Raw genomic sequence first — 5885 nt, forward strand, 5'->3', positions numbered from 1 at the left:
CTGCTGGACTTGGTAGCAATGAAAGAAAACGGACAGATTCCCTGGGCCCTGCCCCCCATCCTCACGAACCTTCTAGTCTAATAAAGGGAGACCGATTCAAAGGTAAATAAACCAACAAGCAAGATAATGTGATGTAAGTTCGGGGTGACCCAACACACTTCTCCCTTCACTTATTACACACCTGACACATGTTACATATTGTCATAAAGCAGGTCGCGTCACCCACCCTTATGATGCGGACCAACATGATGGAATTTGTAGCATTTAGGGACACAAGTCAACCATCCACCGTCAGAGTTTGTGCCCAGAAGGTGGGGTCCTCTCCTTCCTACTGCACGTGGCCCCTCGTGAAAAGGTACACGATGTAAGTCTGGTGGGTCAGAGCAGCACCCTGTGTGAGCCCCAGCAAGGGGCTGAAGGCCGTGGGCACGTGCCTGGAGCCGGGCCATGCAGTCCCAAGCAGGACAGTGAGTCTTCTTTGTCTTAATACTTGGAAAGGGCTTTTCTCTGCTTCTTCTCCTTCTTCTCCTCCTTTTTTAGACAAGCTCTAGGTCCAACGTGGGCCTCCAACACACCACCCTGAAGTCAAGAGTCGAGTGCTCTACTGACTGAGCCAGCCAGGGCCCTTGGCCTTTCTTTCTCAGTGGATGTGAGCTTGGAGAATGCCAAGCTGGATTTGGAGCAGCCCTCTCATCCCCACAAAGGAAGAACTTCTGAGAATGTGGGAAAAATAGAGGAAAAAGCCTGAAGACAGAGAGAGAGAGAGAGAGAGAGAGAGAGAGAGAGAGAGACCAAGTCCTAGAAGCCTGTGTCACCTGCGCTTTGACTTCTACGTTTTCCATTGAAGATAATTTGTGCTTTTTTTCTCGTCCCTTCTCAGAGAGACATGAGGTTCTCTCTGTCCTCACAGAAAAATAATGGAGACGGTGTGGTACAATGTGAGAGACAAATATAATGGATGAATGCTCTCCCAGAGTAGGGCCCGGTCAGCGGCACTCAGGAGCTGATGCACCCGCACCCCAGCACCCTCGCCCCTCGTGGGGAGAGTCCTGAGGGCAAGTTTCTCCCTGGCTCCCAGAGGCCCCTAGCAGGATCCAGCTCCAGTTGCCACTATGGGATCTGGCTTGCTACCACCCACTTCGATAGGCCGCCTTCCCGTCCCTACTGCTGTCTCCTGGGATCACTTCCCAGAGAAACAACACGCACTCCACTTCTAGTTTCGGGGTCTGCTTCCAAGGGAACCCCAACTAAGATCGTGAGGGTTGCATGGGAGGATGTCTGGCATGGCGCTAGGGTCTAAGAGGCCCTCAACAAACAGCAGCTGGTCTACTTACCTCTTGGGTGTTAAAGCACCTGCTAGGCTCCCTTCACATCTTAAGGGACCAAGACAACCTTGGCAGGTAAATGCTTATTATAAATTTTACGGGGCCACCTGGGTGGCTCAGTGGTTGAGCATCTGCCTTCGGCCCAGAGCGTGATCCCAGAGTCCTGGGACTGAGTCCCCCATCGGGCTCCCTGCATGGAGCCTGCTTCTCCCTCTGCCTGTGTCTCTGCCTCTCTCTATCCCTCATGAATAAATAAATAAAATCTTTTAAAAATGTACTAATATGAAAGATGTGTAGCACACAGTTAACAATATGATACACAATACTCTTTTTCTGTAAATTCCATACAGCCAGTTGATTCTCAACACTTTCATGGTGAAGAGCTCCCCTACCCGTAGCCAACCAGTGGTCTCAACTGAAGAATGAGGATCCTTCCCCCACAATGTTGGTGGATGTTTTCATTTACGTTAGCACTTAAGATAAAAGTGAACGAAGAAGATTTCTCAAGTTCCGTAATACAGGAGCAGCGTCTTTGCCGACTCAGGTAAAGCGGTGGATACAGAGAGAGCAGCAGGTTTTCAAATGCTGGGAGAATAGAGGCTCAATTCAGTGGGGATATTTATGATGTACAGAGACAGACCCAACACACTTCAAGTTTATTCCATGTATTTTCTGAAATCTAAGCAATCACACAGTCATATACATTCAGCCCTATGTGTGGCAGTTGCTCATTTCCACGGGAAACACGCCCATCAAGGCAGGAATGTTACCTGGGCACAGCGTGACCGAGATGAGAACTATTGCAGCATCACCTGTGTCTGCACCGTGAAGACCCAGTGTGCACGAATAACCTCAGGAGGTCAGGTGGCGGCAAAAATCTAGTAAAATCATCAGGAATGATGAGCTTTGAGTACTTATGACCTTCGCTTTTTTAATTAAGATACTTTTTCTTCTTAGGGCAGTTTTTGGTTCACAGCAAAGTCAAGCAGCAAGTACAGAGCCCTCTGTCCCCGTCCCCAGCACGCACATCTCGCCCACCTCAACCTCCCTCCTACCTACCAGAGTGGCAGGTACGTTGGTAACCATCCGTGAACCCGCGCGAACACATCATCATCCCCCAAAGTCCATAGTTTACACTGGGCTTCACTCTTGCTATTGTGTATGATGCTTCAGATAAATGCGGGATGTCATGATCCACCATCATGATGTACAGAATAGTTTCACTCTTGCCTTTGTTTTTATTTTTTATTTTTTAAAAGATTTTATTTATGTATTTGACACAGAAAGAGAGAGAGCAGTGGAGAGCGGTAGCCAGAGAGAGAGAGAGAGAAGCAGGCTCTCCACTGAACAGGGAGCCCGATGTAGGACTCGATCCCAGGACCCTGAGATCATGACCTGAGCTAAAAGCAGGTGTTTAACCAACTAAGCCACCCAGGCCCCTCTTACCTTTGTTTTTAATAAGAATGATTTAAGTGTAAGTTTATGCAATTTAATTATTAATGATGGTTCTATTTAATGCCCTGCTCATAAAATTCCTGAAATTATAACAACCGGCTCTCAGAGCTAGGTGACTTGCTGCCTTCAGCACAGTGTTGCCACTGGGCCTCACAAAGATCCTTAGGTTCCCGGGCCCCACCTAGAAGGCCGCCCAATGCTTTCCCGGCAGAGTCAGACATGCTTCAGGTAGCTCCGAACCCAGAAGGCCCACCTTGTAGCTGAGTGGAGCTCAGTCTCTTCCCCGCCAGGGCAGGTGAGGCCCTCCCACCTGCCACTCTGGGCCCGAGCTCTCAGCCGTCAGGTGGCTGGTTAGACTGCCCAGTTTGGGGACAGGCAGGGCAGCTGGGAGCCCCACGCGAGCGGCTGCACCAATGGGCCAGCAGGGTGGGCGGCTTCTCCAAATCCTTATTCCTCTAGGTGCAGCTGCTTGGGAAGCACAATCATGGTTTTGGATAGGAGGCCCCGAGAAGTTTACAATAAAAATCAAAAACAATTTCATGTTGACGAAGAATCATTTAATTGGAGAGCCTCGGCCTGAAGTTGCTCTGTTCACGTGCTTAACTAGCCTGGCCATTATTTTTATTGCTTTCCAGAGCAATTTCTGCAGGGCAGGCTGCCTTCATGTGACAACCCTCGGAGCTGGACCTCTTGGATCCTAGAGGAGCCTCCTGAATGCTCTGCTGTCCCCAGACCCCACAGAGCTGGGAGCTGGGAGCTGGGAGCTGGGAGCTGGGAGCTGGAAGCTGGAAGCTGGAAGCTGGAAGCTGGGAGCTGGGAGCTGGAAGCTGGGAGCTGGGATTGAGGGACAGTAGATCTCAGAGTCTGTGGGGATGGACATTTCCAGGACAGAGGGATTTGCTCCACTCTGGGGGCAGAACAGAAGAGGCACCAGCCTGAGGCACCCGGGTGGCTCAGTGGGTTAAGCATCTGCTGTAGAGGTCCTGGGATCGAACCCCAAGTCAGGCTCTATGCTCAGCGGGGAGCCTGCTTCTCCCTCTTCCTCTGCCCCGCTCATGCTCTCTCTCTCTCTCTCAATCTCTCTCGTGCTCTCTCAAATAAATAAATAAAATCTTTAAAAAAAATAAATAAGATCTTTAAAAAAGAAGAGGCATCAACCCCATTCTTTGTTTAACACACCGGTAGGACCTGTAGTATGTCCTACACTGTTCGAGATACTTTAAAAATACACTTTACAAATACTACAACGAAACCTCATAAACCAGGTACTGTTAAACCCATTTCACAGTTGAGTAAATTGAGGCCTCAGAAGGGAAAGGGGCAGAATTCGAGCTCAGGCAGTCTGGTTCTAGAGTCAATGCATCTGACTAGAATGTCACTCGTGAAGGCAGCAATGAACGCTAAGTGGTTGGGAACCTGGCCGTAGCTCAGTCGGGCTGGCGTGGTAGGTGTGAGTGTGGAGATGGGAGAGAGGGGTGGCGACCAGATTGTACACATGTACGCATGCACACCCACACAGGCACCCACAATCACGCACGTATGCACCTGCGTGGCTATGCAGGGAGGCACATAACTGTGTGCACATGCGACACCTATGTTTGCACACGTGAATATACACTCGTGCACACGCATGCACAACCACATGCACATGCACACGACATTTCATCCTTATCCTGAGGTCAGTGGCAGGTCCTTGAAACATCAGGTTTGTGCTCTGGAGAGCTCACGCTAGCCAGGGGGCCATGGGGAAGTTGCTTCTTTGCACTTCAACTTCCTCATCGGAAAGAACGAAAAGACCTATTGCTCCCACCACGAACGTGAAAGTCCATCATAAACCATAAACCTCAAGATGCGTGAGCCACGTTTTCACAAGCCCATGTCCTTGCCAAGAGAGTAAATTGTGAAAGTTACCAGCTGGGGTCTCAACGCTTTACGTCAGCCGTGAGGGTGGTGAATGCGTGTGCATGCGTGTGCCTCTGTGTGCACGAGCATGTGCAGCCAAAGAAGAAACCGGACCCAATAAAGAGTAAGAAAAAGATGCAGGGTCACCCAGCAAATTTACAAATGAGCTAGGACTTGCATCCAGGCCTGGCTGACCGAGATTCTCGTGGTTCCCGCCTCATACCTCAAGGCTCTGGGAATCCCCAAGAGTCAAGGTCACACAACATTTTTCCCAGGCCACTGTTGACACCCCTATCCCGGTGGCAGGGCTAGTGGACACTTCCAGCAGGCCTCCACGGGGCCGCGATCTACATGCCATTAATCGCAGGCGACCCTTGCCAGCCTAAGATTCTTGAGCTGTGTTCATTCTTCAGAGCTTGACAAGTTGTAACATGCCTTTGTCTCTGCCTCCCTCTTTCCCGACTTTCCTAATCATTGAAGTATGGGTGACACCCACCCCCACCCCACCCCCACCCCCAGAAGGAGCTTATTGCCGTTGGAACGAGGGAGGCAGCTTGACGGAGACTTAGGCGCTGGATCTGACCTGGGCTCAACCACTGGCCTCATCACTTCTTACCTGTAAAATGGGCAGGAGGTAATCATAGTTAGCCCTGGGGAACCTGCGAGAACCGCAGAGCCCAGTGCTGGGTGAGAGGATGTGCGTGGTAAGCACCACGAGACAGGAAAGGGTGAGCATGGGCCAAAGGCCCTTTAGGGATTGAAAGGTGTAGGTGGGACGGTTGTGCAAAAGTTGTGCAAATTGGCCTTTCCTTCGACTTCTGAGAAACAGTGTCAACTGTCATGGACAGAACAGGAGCCACCGAACCCGGATGGTCAGTGCCATTGGGAGGACATGGCTCTGCTACCCGAGCCCCAGCTCTGTTACCCACTTGCTGAGCATCCTCACCAGATTCACAGGGCCTCCCTGAGCCTCGGTTTCCTCTTCCCCGAAATGGAGATGCTCACACCTCTGTCTCGGCCCTGGCGGCCCTTGCGGGCTGCGCAGGAGAGGCCGGGCCCAGCGTGGACGTGCGAGCAACAGCAGCTCCAGGAGGGTCCCTGGTGTTTGGACATCTCCCCTCACTGAGGCAGGGAACCCATCAGCAAGGCCCAGGGAAAACTCCAGACGGCCTGCAGGGGGGAAAAGCTTCCAGCACCTCCTTC

General features: G+C 51.2%; 1 long non-coding RNA gene across 1 annotated transcript; it reads left to right on the top strand.

Annotated features, from left to right (window-relative positions):
* Window positions 1-256: 256 nt before the first annotated feature.
* Window positions 257-3873, top strand: LOC140639558 (uncharacterized). The gene is made up of 4 exons (XR_012036218.1): window positions 257-467; window positions 1676-1869; window positions 2283-2395; window positions 3416-3873. It is a non-coding gene; the product is annotated as an uncharacterized lncRNA (long non-coding RNA).
* The last annotated feature ends 2012 nt before the right edge of the window (window positions 3874-5885 follow it).

The sequence above is a fragment of the Canis lupus genome, chromosome 9 (genome assembly GCF_048164855.1).
Source record: "Canis lupus baileyi chromosome 9, mCanLup2.hap1, whole genome shotgun sequence".
In the NCBI taxonomy this organism is placed as follows: domain Eukaryota; kingdom Metazoa; phylum Chordata; class Mammalia; order Carnivora; family Canidae; genus Canis; species Canis lupus.